Source organism: Belonocnema kinseyi, chromosome 2, assembly GCF_010883055.1.
Source record: "Belonocnema kinseyi isolate 2016_QV_RU_SX_M_011 chromosome 2, B_treatae_v1, whole genome shotgun sequence".
NCBI lineage: Eukaryota > Metazoa > Arthropoda > Insecta > Hymenoptera > Cynipidae > Belonocnema > Belonocnema kinseyi.
The window spans coordinates 25127760-25140885 of NC_046658.1; the positions used below are offsets into that span (position 1 = coordinate 25127760).

General features: G+C 32.8%; 1 protein-coding gene across 2 annotated transcripts in view; it reads left to right on the forward strand.

Annotated features, from left to right (window-relative positions):
* Positions 1-3291: 3291 nt before the first annotated feature.
* Positions 3292-13126, forward strand: part of LOC117168502 (nuclear valosin-containing protein-like) — a 253892-nt gene continuing 244057 nt past the window's right edge. For both annotated transcript variants that reach the window (XM_033354215.1, XM_033354216.1), the window contains exon 1: positions 3292-3430. The gene's annotated coding sequence lies outside the window, so the exon portion shown is untranslated. The remainder of the gene's footprint in view (positions 3431-13126) is intronic.

A 13126-nucleotide genomic window follows, 5' to 3' on the forward strand; every position in this document is an offset into this window, starting at 1 on the left:
TTTTAATAACTTGAAGAATACCTGGATTACAAGACAGTGACACAATATTCGCTAAATATATAAATAAAATTTTTAGGTTCTTGTCTAGATTCTAGAAATTTAAACAAATTTTCTGTTATGTTTACTGTGACTAATTAATTATTGTATAAATATTATTAAATATATAATATTGTAAAAAATAATCAAATCACATTTATACTATTGAAACTAATATTTTTTGATTGAAACTAAAACTTCTTATTACCTTTTTATTAACATTTTTAAACATTTAAAATGCTAAATTAAAGAAAAAATCTTTTTTTCCTAACATCGGAATTAATCATGTTTTTTGCATGAAAATCGCATTATTTTTTGATTGGTTACTCCGAAATTCTAATTTAGAATTAAGAAATTACTTTTGATGCGTTTTCTAATTATTATTACTCATAAATATTAAATCTGAATATTTATATTATTCAAACTCAGCGCGCATACAGTGACTAATCGGGTTGTCGGCGCATGGTCGGCGTGACGCAAGCGCAGTTTAAAAAGTTCTCAAGATTGGGGACACTGCTGCCAGTGGGAAGCCATTTGAAACTGGCAATAGAAACATTACCGTAAGTGGTAGGCAAAATACAAAATGATCTTAAATTTTCGTACGCAGGTGTGCAGTTGTCCTCCTGTACATGGAAAAGTGTGCGAGTGGGAAAGTTTGTCCAATTGACGTAAGTTTATTATTTATTTCTGTGTTTTTGTACAGAATTAAGTGGACAAATTGTGACCTGGAAAGTATGGGTAAGTAATAAAGATTTAATTGTAATCAATAAATGATATAAAATGTGCAGATTGAATAATGTGACAGCGTAATAGTAGGTAATATGTTGTTGTGGTTGTCAAGCACTGAGACTCACTCGCTCACTTCTCGCGGGAAAAAAGAAGATATCAAATCACAGCGCGCATGTCCCCTTCTTGTGAGCATTGTGTTTAAACGCAATAAATGTACAGTTACCGCAGTCAGAACGTTTGTACGGAGATCGGTCTCCTTATTATTACTCCGTGGATGGCATGCCTAATCCCGTTAGGGTACTATATTAGACAGACTATATTAGGTTCCTGGACAGTTCGCGGGAAACAGTGCGATAAGCATGTCGTATAATTTAATTAAAATTAAGTTTAGAATATAAGAAAAATGGTGTGCTGCAGTGCTCAGTTTTGTAAAAATAGAAGCGAGGATGGATTTAAACTTTACCGTTTTCCACTAGGGCGAAGAGAAAGACTGTCAATGTGGATCATAAATTGTAGACGCGACAAATGGAAACCGAATTTAAATTCAAGATTATACGAACTCATTACTAATATTTATGACTATCACAATATAATTCAAATATAGGGGGTCTGAAGATTATGTTTACATGTAATTAAATTACCTATGAGAATTTTTTTTATATATTAAAACGAAATGAAATCCAGAAGAAAGTAAGGTTAGGAAACCGATTTTCTACAGAACGACGCACGTTAACCTACCCAAATAAAAAGGAAGTATGATGTGAAATATAAATTGCTATCATAATAAACTCTTGAAAAAGTATTGTATTATTGTTTAACCTATAGTCTATTATTATTTTATTTGTTAATATTTATTTTAAAAATCATATGATTATAATTTTAGCGCACGCCTATTTGTAAACTGAGTGAAATTTCGTTTACAAACATAATTTTTGCAAGAACAATTTTTTGGCAAATGTATAGTCTAATTTCAATATTTCGTATATTATGTCACATGTAATTTCATATAAAATTTATATTTTGATAACAATGCTTCAGTGTAATTTAAAAATAAATAATCTATATCATGTAAGTGTATTCATATAATTCGATATTAATTTAGCTGTTTTGAATTTAGCGAGGAACCAGAATGACAGCTTGCACATTCCCATCTAATATAGCACCTTAGTCACGTGTTTCCTATATCCATCATGCAGTCACATGAGGGTCGAAAACGTCGCCGTGCAGCAGAAATTGATGAGAGTGAAAGAGGCAGAAAGATGTATTTGTCTCTTTCACTCTCATGAGTTTCTGCTTTACGCCGACGTTTTCTGCCGTCATGGGACTACACCTTGACAGTACCCTGCAAGGAGTAATAATAAGGAGAGCGATCTCCGTACATATCATGCACATAGGAAACAAGGGACTAGGCATGCCATCCTAACTTGGGCGAGCGGGGTTGAATCCACGGGAGGGGGGAGAATTCCATGAGTGGGGAGAGCCGCCATCTTACGATGTGTCATTTGATTATGCGCACGAGCGTTTTTGCCGACAAACTGTGCATGAAAATATAAACATGTGGGCGCTGCCATGTTTGTCGCGGGACATCAAAAGGTGGCGGACCTCCCCCCTCATTCCATCACCCCGCAATGGCATGCCTAGTCCCTTGTTTCCAATGTCCATGGTATATATGTTTTGACTGCGATAACTGTACATTTATTGTCACACTTCCCAATGCTCACAAGGAATGGGACATGCGCACTGTGATTTGCTATCTCCTTTTCTCCCGCTAGAAATGTACGAGTAGGTGCCAGTGCTTGACAACCACCCAACGGCAGAAACTGAGGTTATATCAATTTTTGGCAAAAGTTTTTGCAAAGTCAAGTAGGCTTCATCATTGGAATTTTGAAAAATAAAAATCTAGCGAGAAAAAATGGCGTGTTGTGTTCAAAAGTGTCAAACATCCTATTGGAACAAAAGTACAAAAGGAATAACTATATTTTCACCTACTCAAATGACAATATTTACAGGAACATAATCTCAGTCTTTAGTTTGAATCCTTGTTATTACTTCGTGGTACCCTAAGGCGTGCGAGAATAATTTTCCTGTCCATCGCAGATGCCGCCAATTGGTCTAAAAAGCGCGTGCGCGGAAAATTGTTTCGTGAATTTGTTGTTGTCACGTGTTGTCTGGTGCTGCCACTGAAAAATAATGCACATATGACTCCAAGACTTTTTCTACTGAAAATATACAAATGTAAGCAAAATGAAGTAAATGAGAAACGTAATCTGGAAAATGGAATGCTAATTATCTTTAATTTATTATTTTGCGTTTGTTGTTTCCTTAATTTTTTCTTTATTGGTCCTTTTTTTAAATTAGTTTACTAGACAACAAATGGAAGTATGCGCATATATAGCGACCAACACATGCTTGCTTCTGTAGTTCTTCGGCCCATCGAAGAGAACGCTGAATTTCGCCATTTATTTCTCACATGCTTGACCGAGCCTGCGCGTGGCTATACCATGTATTCTTTGATCATGGCTTGACTCTTCAAATGCCCAAAATACAAAATGGGACATTGTTCATTCTTCAACGCATTGATTGTTGTATTATACGACGCATGTAGTACATGTGAACCAAGTGACGCTGAACTATAATCTGTATGTTTACAAATATACATAATTAAGTGAGTGATATACTATATTATATTAACTTATGCAATTTAAACACGGAGCTAGGATTTAAGTGTATCTTCTAAACAATAAAATTCATTAGAGTATGAAAGTTCCAATTTTGAAGGAATTATAAGACCCTAAGTTTCTTTCAAAATGTCTAGCAATTAGGTTTGTTACGAAATTTTATGTTTTTGCACATATTTTTTTTGCATCATGGTGGAGTATACGCGTACTTTAGTTCACAAACCACGTAAAAAGTATACATTTAATAGTTGTCTGGTTGGCCGGAACAATATTTGAAACGCTGAACGCATCCGATTAATTCGTACTAGACGGTTAATATGATTTTTTTTGCTTTTCACCTTGTTCGGACTGCCAGACCTATGAAACATAAATTCTATGCATAATGTGAAGTAAAACTTTAGAATAGCGGCATCTCCAGTATGGTTCTTTAAGCTAACTAATAAAAATTCGTTAAAATTCTAGGAAAAATTTAGGGGAAAAGCATCTTAGACCACATCATTTTGTTGCTAAAAAAATAGGCTGAAGAAGTACTTGTTTACTTTTACGATTTCTGCTCAAAATAGCTCTAAAGCTTATGTTAATTGTTAAAAATGGCTAATTACAAAAAGATAATAATAAAACAAAAGAGACAAGAAGATTTTTGAAACCTGTTCAGTGTTTGTAATTGCTAAAATGTATGAAAGAGTATGTATCTGAGTGACAATAGTTTTGGTTCGAAATGTGTCTGATAACTTTTCTGTGACTATTCGCTAGCACGTGTTCTTTTTAACGGCGAGCTGGAGAAGGGGTTCGAGATGTGACAGATTACTCTTCTGTGATCAGTCGCTAGCACGTATTTCTTTAAGAGCGAGCTGGAAAAGGGGTTTGAGATGTGACCTATCACTCTTATATGACGAGTCTCTAGCACGCGTTTTTTTTGTTTGAAAAAACCTTCTTGCCCCTTTTATTTTATTATTATCTTGCTCTTACTAGTAATTTTGAACTGAATCCGTCAAACTAAACTCGATCAGGATTAATTGTTAGTGGTTTAGGTCAGGTACGCCAGGTGCATCTCAGCATATTTTTTGATAAACAAAGGGACAGAGTATATTCTAAAGGGCAGTTCTACTCAAGTCGAGCAGTTGTAAATTGAAATGGGCAATTTTAAAAGTAAAAACGAATAGTCCTGACATTTTTCTTCTATTCACGTTACAAAACTATAACTAAAATTGAAAATTTCAAGGAAATTTATATTATTGTTATTAGTAAATCGCCTCTAAATTGATCTAAAAATCCTAAAACAACCATATTTCACGAAAACTAATATTTTCATATGCTTGTTTGTACAGTTTCTTATTTCAGATTATTGTCTTAAGAATTAAAGCTTTTCAAAAATTTCTCAAATTAACGATTATTGGTATTCATTTCCGATCATACGCATACATTATCGACAGAGAAGTGTTCAATGAAAAATGATGTATAGTGTTAGGTTGAGCAGTTCTACATATTTCTTAGGTGGTGTTGGAAAAGGGGTAGGGGTGCGACATTACATTATTTCTGTGACCAGTCACAGGGGTGCCTAACCGCCTCCAAAAGGCGTTGGAAAAAGGGTAGGGGTGTGGCCTTACATTATTTCTGTAACCATTTCCAGGGGTGCCATCCCGCCCCCACGTGGCGTTGGAAAAGGGGTAGGGGTGTGACCTTACATTATTTCTGTAACCCGTCACAGGGGTGGCTACCCGCCCCGAAAAGGCGTTGGAAAAGAAGTAGGGGTTCGAACTTACATTATTTCTGTAACCAGTCACAGGGGCGCCTTTCCGCCCCCACGTGGCGTTGGAAAAGGGGTACGGGTGCGAACTTAAATTATTTCTTTGACCCGCCACAGGGGTGGCTACTCGCCCCGAAAAGGCGTTGGAAAAGAGGTAGGGGTGCGACCTTACATTATTTCTGTAGTCAGTCACAGGAGTGCCTTCCCGCCCCACGTGGCGTTGGTAAAGGGGCAGGGGCATGACCTTACATTTTTTCTGTGACTAGACTCAGAGGTGCCTTCCCACCGCCACGATTTGTTAGAATGGGTAGCGGTGCGACCAAAATTATTTCTGTGACCAGTCACATGGGTACATTTCCGCCCCCCCCCCCCCCACGAGACGTCAATAATAATTGGTGAGTCGCACATCGACGATAATGTGTGACTTATAGATAGAACTTTTCGTTAAACACGTCAAAAGCCAAAAAATATAAAAAGAACTCATCAATTACATGGCCTTACTCTATAATGCGTAATCAAAATACATCAGTATTCGATTGAAAAAAAATGTAAAAAAAAGGAAAAGGAAAACAAAAGCCGGCAACATGCAATCTTGACGGCGCCGGCAACTAACAATGTTGCCGGTGCCAACAGGCTAGCCACTACGTTTTTCTTATGTAATACCCTGCATACATAGTATACATAGTTGCTATTCCTCGCAGTCGGCCGTATTAATTTTTATTAATTATACTCTCTGAATTAATAGAGTGAAACCTATAGTGAGTGCCGGTTTTGAGGCTGACCGTGGACCTAACTCCAGAAAAAGGTCCATCCCGAAGAACCAACTCTGGGGACCCTATCTCTTCGGGTTCACTGTATTTTACTAAAAACAGCTCCAACAAGACATCTCGTACGATCAATTTTTTTGTAACAAACACCAATCTCCAATGAATATTTCTTCACAAACAACTGCTGCGCTAATATTCTATGAATGTATAGTAAGGTTCGAAAAAGATTAGAAAGGTTTGGAAACAGAAATTTTTACTTTTTCCAATCGGTCGCTGATTAATTATGATTTTTGATTATTCAGTAGCCAACAAATGGAAGATTTTTTCATGATATGCTGAGTGCCCTTGTGATCAGTTACGAATGTATTGGTATCATCGGGCTTGAGGTCGATTTGAATTATTTTAGCGGATGGTAAACCTAATTCGCTGGTTACAGTCTGAGATTTTTTTGATTTCGGTAAGATCTGGAAATTCTGACTTGATATTCAAAAAAGTAGTTAGAGAAAGAAGTTTTTCCTCTTGAATTTCGTAATTTGTATTAAGGGCATAGGGAGCGTTCACATATGTTGTCACGCTTTATTTCAAGCTTTTTTACCACCCCGTACCTCTTGTCACGCTCAGTCACGAATTAACGAGACCCCACATATAATATTACGTCACGTTCTTTCCACCCCCCCCCCCCTTCACATGGTTAAAAATAATTATAAAATACTTTTCGGAATCTTCTCAAATATGAGAATAAAACGTTACATGAACATAATCAAAAATATAAACCTGATTATTAACACTTTTCTTCTTCTCAAAGAACATATTAAACAGCTAGGATATTATGGACTTAATACTTTTCAGGTTGTTAATTAAAAAAAAGAAAACCCTCCGTGATATCACGCGCAGAATGACTCGTCCCCCATATGTCAAGATTTGTCATGCTTCACAAGACACCCCCCCCCCCCCCCCCCCCCCCCCCCCTCTGCCCCTCGGTGTGTGACATAAGTGAGTGCTCCCATGTCATACTGCGTTGTGTGGTAAGTCGGGTTCAGTGTCATCTACCTTTTTCCACATAAATGAAAATTTTTAAACACTGAATTCGGAGGTACTATAATATATTATAGCGGACGCCCCAGGACTCGTTTTTTAGGGATAATAACAACAAAAAATGATTGTGCTAAATAAAAAGTTTATGCATCTGCACTATTTTGAGGTTAGGATCGTTTCTCAGGTATCTGTCATTCCGATAATGTAGGTCTCTGTCGTGCCGATGCTGTCGGTGGCACTCAAGAATAATTATGGGAGAGAATTGCAACACGCGTAACCTCAAAATGCACACATCAAATTTAGCAAAATTAAAATTTTTTGAACTAACCCACAAAAAAAGAGTCCGGGGACGTCCGTTAGCATGTTCGCTATCATTCCTCAGATTTTAAATACAAAATATTTATTATTGTTGTAAAACAGCCGGGGGGATCAATAATTTTCTAAGTATCATATGCCCTTAAGGGCATGTGATACTTGGATTTTAGCAGTGTCAGGTTTCCACGGCTTTTCTCACACAATAATACCGAACTCTTTATTTGTGGGATAATCAAAAAAATTTATTTTGATAAATTTTGTGAAAGTATGTGTATTTTGAGGTTATGACTATGAAATTTCTCCCCAGCTTTACTCCCAAAGTAAACAATATTGTCCAACAAAAACTCAGGACAAGGAAAGAAACATAGAAAGTAATGTCTTGAAACCAATCTTATTCGTAGGAAATGAAAAAAGTTTATTTTTGGGCTAAAACCTGTGGGAACTGAACCCCATTTGTCATATACGACGGTCAGTGTATGCAAAACCACTCCCAAAATAATGCATCAATCAAAATTATTTATGTTGCATTGTGAAAGGTTACACGTAATCTATGGCGGGCTTCTCTTGAAAATCCAAATTATTAATGTATTTTTTTAAAACAAAATGTTAGATTATATAATTCCGAAAATTTTTGATGCTTAAATAACGAGAAGTACGCCATGCGAAAAGTAATAATGAACATATTATAACCGATAAAAGATAGATTTATTAATTTATTTAGACGCCGGTTTGCACAAACCAAAACAAAATAAATCAAGCGGCATGGTGTAGCAAAACCGGTTTTTTAGTTCCGTCATTTATTTCCAGTGGTCACTGCTGATTTATTCTTGTTAGGGACCCTGTAGTAAGGGACGCGCCATGTGGCTATGTGGTGGGGGAAAATGGAACGGAAGTTGGAGCCAGTGGTAGAAGGCGCGAGGTATTCAAACGCCAATAAATAATATACCTGAATGGTGTATGCAATCGTATTGGGAAAATCAAAGTAATTAAAAGTTTTGAAGTTAAAAAAATAGACAATAGTAATATTTATGAAATACAAAATTGCATTAAAAAGAAAAACAGTATTATGAACCCATACACCCGAAAAACATGTGAAAAATGAAAATTTGAACAATTTAAAGTATGCAGCGTGAACCCAGAAGATTAGTAGAAGAAGTTATTAAATAAAAGGGAATAGTAATAGAAATTCGTACTGAAAATAAATTAATAACCCGCTGTGTAACTCACGCAGTAGGAAAAAAATGTAAAAAGGAAAAAACTGCAGCTATGTGATTATGTGAAGTAAACAGTATACGAATGTTAGTGCCAAAGGAAAACGATCCTAAATCTGTCATAATTATTTTGATATCGTAAGTTACTTAATTACATACATAATTAATATATTAACAGAAACGTTTTAAGTTTAGAAATTTTATAACAAGAATTCATTTAGAATGAATACTATAAAGAATGGTATAATCGAATTTTCTCTTAAATAAATTAATTTTCCACAAAAAAAAAGGAATTTTTAACAAAAAAAGAGAATCTTCGAAAAAAAGATGAAATTTCAATTAAGAAGTTTATTTTTCTACCAAGAATTACGAATTTTCAACAAAGTTCCTGATTTCCAAATACTGTATGAAAACAGATGAATTTGTTTCCGAATAGTTCAATTTTTAACGGAAAGAGATCGATTTTAAAACAAAAGGATTGATTTTTTACTAAACCAGAAAAATTAAAAAATTGATTTATCAATTAAAAAAGTTCAATTTTCAATTTGAAATATAAATTTTCAACAAAAATAGTAGAATCGAAATTTCTTTTAAAGAAATTGGTTTTTGACAATCAGAAAAGGATTTTTTTTTTAAATAACTGAATCTTTAATGAAAAATATTAATTTCAACCAAGAATATTACTTTTCTACAAAAAATTACGAATTTTCTACAAAACTAGAAAGTTTCAAACAAATATATGATTTTTAACTTAAAAATATCATTTTTTAACCAAAAGTAATATAAGTAGATTTTACCATTATAGAAATTAATTTTTAAAAAATATATAGAAATTTGAAGTAAATAGTTGAATTTTCAATCAAAAAGGTTTCTTTTGAAACCGAAACAGATGAAGCTTCAATTATGAACTTAATATTCAACGAAAACATGGGATGGTTCAGTTTTTAGTTGAAAAAAGTAATTTTTAAGGACATTTGATTTAAAAAAATGTATCTGAGTTCTCTAACCAAACAGATTGTAATTAAAAATATCAATTAATTGTTAACCAAAAATGGAAAGTTAAATTTTCACTTCAATAAATTAATTTTGGAAAAATAAGAATTGTCCAAAAAATTGTTGAATCCTCAATCAGCAAGATGAATTTTCAAACAAGAAGATTAATTTTCTATTAAAAAAGACTAACCACTTCAAGATGTCAACAAGCACTGTTCACATACTGAAACGCAAAGCTATAGTAAATTTTGGTATAGTATCTTGATATGGAACGGAAGTGTCTCTCTCTCTTGTCACTCGACCAATCCGCAGTCAGCTGTCACATGGCGCGTCCCGTACTACAGGGTCCTTATTCGTGTATCACAGATCGATAGTTAAGAATATGTAATTAATTTCCTTTATTTTTACTTAATGAACTCGTAATGTAAAGTTTAATGTCTTATTAATTCATATTTTAACGTATGTTTTTGATAATCTACATAAAAATCTAATTAAGGCTATCTCCGCAAAAACTGTAATGTCGGTAAGGTGGAGACATTACTTTAGACCTTTAGCGAGACGAAACTTCTGCTTATGATTGCTTGTTTGAAAAATAATAACATTATATAATCACATCGCTAAATTTCTAAATTGATTGTACAATTCTAAGCTCTTTACAAAATTATAAGAACATAATTTTATAATGTATTCTCGATCAAATATCATTTCTGAGTGAAGAATTTTGTAGCATAGTCTGATTTCTGAAATAGATGACGCCCGCCCTCAAGACGTCAACCTCTAGCCTTTTGTTGCACTGACGGATTACCGGTTATTACCTGCGAACAAACAGGCCGGTCCTCAAAAATATCTCAGTTTCGATTTGAATGGTTACATTTTCAGTTAAAAGAAAATTAATTTCAACAATAACAAAATTCAAAAGAAGGGAAGCATTTTTAACCAAAATAATGGATTTTCAACTGAAATAGATGAATTTTAAACCGAAAAGATGAGGTTTCAAAAAAAAAAAGATAATTTGTTAATCAAAATATGAATATTTCAATTTTCGTCTATAAAAATAATGTTCAAGCAAAGAGCTGAAATTTTAACTGATATAATGTAATATTAAATTGAAATAATTACATTTTCACTAAAAAAAAAAATAAATATTTCAACCACAACAATTTTTTTAAAAATAATTACATTTTCAAACAAAGTTATGATTTTTCAACTAAAATTATGAACATTTTTACTAGAATAATTGAATTTACAAAGAAAGAGAATAATTTTTAACTAAAATGATTGCATATGTAAGTTGAATAGATCAATTTTAAATAAAAAAGATGACATTTTAACAAAAAGGTTTAACTTGAAATTGGAATAGTTTAATTTTTAACCAAAAAGTGAATTTTAAAACAAGAAGATTAATTTTAAAACAAAAAGATTAATTTTCTACAAAAAAAAACAGGTTTTCAAAAGAATACATGCGTTTTCAACTGAAGAGGACAATTTTGCAACCAAATAGTTGAATTTCGAACTAAGAAAGATCAATTTTGAACCACAAATGGAATAGTAAAATTTTCAGTTTAAACAATTATTTTTTAACAGAACTGATGAATTTTCAACTAAAATTCTGATTCTACAACTCGAATGGATTAACTTTATGCCAAAAAGATAAATTTTCTACCAGAATAGTGAATCTTTAATTAGAATTTTCCAATTTTTAACAAAACAGATCAATTTTTTACCAAGAAGGTAATTTCCAAACGAAAATTGGAGCGTTAAATTTTCTTTTAAAAAATGTATGTTAAACCAAAGAACTGAATTTTTATTTGCAATGGTGCATCTTCAACCATAAAAATTAACTTTCAACAAAAATGTTTGACTTACAACCAAGTAATTAAATCTTTATTCCGAACACATTTTTTTCAACGACAGACGTAGTAGGGGATATTGGGAACTAAAAAAGATGATTTTCTAAATTTCATTTTTTAAGTTATAAATATTCTTCGATCAAAGAGAAAAAATTACGAAAAAAATGTCAAATTATCAAGCAAAGAAATAAATGTTTAACTAAAAATTATCCGTTTTTTACCAAAAATAGAATAGTAAAATTTCAGTAAAAAGAACGATTTAAACAAAAGTTTTCAACAACATAGTTAAATACAGTAATATACATCAACTTTTATAAATGCAAAATCATTCTTATTCAATTTTATATCGCAAGAAAAAAAGAAAATTTAGCACGCTCTCGAAAAAATCCCATAACTTCAAGAAAAATCCCTGAAATTTTAACGTTTTTCTAGATTTATGAAAATTCCTTGACAATTTCAGGGTTCTAAAGTTTTGCAGGTAAAGTAGAAACCCTGTTTACTACACAAAATTGTGTACTTCCAACCGCCTACAAAAACTATTCATAATGCGCCCGTAACAAGTTGGGAATCCAGAAAAAATATAAGTTTAATAAAAATTGTTCCAGTGATTTTCGTTGGTTGAAAAGCCGTTTAGTGCACTAATGGACACAAGTATAGCAAATTTGAGCTAACTTTTTTTTTTAAATATAAATTATTCATCTTTATTTTTATTATTAATAATAATATAATATATATCTATTTAGTTAGCGCAATATTCAGAGTTATAAAATTTTTAATGCAAAAAAATAAAATCCTTTTATCATTTTTACATTCTCATCCTAATGAGAAGGTATTGGTTTTATGTCAAAAATGACTTTCGCGGTTTCCATCAAATTTCGACGTTTTGAGACCCCCTGGGTGAGAAAAAATAGTTTTTACGTCGGTGTCTGTCGTCGTTGTTGTCGTTGTAGTCGTTGTCATTGTAGTAGTCTGTATACACGGTAACATTCGAAGGAATTATTTAATTGGATTCCCCTTTGGCATACTTAGTAAGGATATGAAAAGAAAGGACGAATTCGTTAGCCAAATTTTTTCGCAGAAATTTTAAAACGGTAGAGCATTTTGAAAATTGTTGCGATCACTTACTTTTAATATTTGAAAATGCTAATAAAAAATCGATAATCCACATTTTTTTGCAAAAAAAAAACGAATGAAAAAACAATGACTCAATTCTGTTGAAAAAATAGCAAGATACGAAGAGACAGATTGACGATAATTGTGCACTCAAAAAAGAATAGCAAATTTGTCAGGAATTACTTTTTTGTAGGATAATTAGTATTTATTTTATTTTCGAAAAACATTGAAAATGAAAAAAATTATATTTGAGTACAACAATATAAGATACGAGAATAAGTGAGCCAAAATTTATTCCAATAAAAAAGATTAAAAATTTTTTGCAAACATTTTTCTGATAGGAAGCATAGTTTTTTTAATCGTGAAAAACAAGATTTAAAATAATTAAAAAATATATATATATATTTTTTTAAATTATTTATTTAATTATTCTTTATAATTAAAAATTTGTTATAAGGATAACCACAGGATTTCGCTGGGAGCGGGTGCTAATCTGGAAAATTGCACCCGCTTCCAGCGAAATCGCGGTAAAATTTCAGCTACAACCACATCTCACGACCGTGAGATAGGTGGTTACAGTCTGTAAAGGAATCAATACGATGATCCAGCAAAAGCCTCGTGCACCCTAAAAACACGGAGCGACCCAAGGACA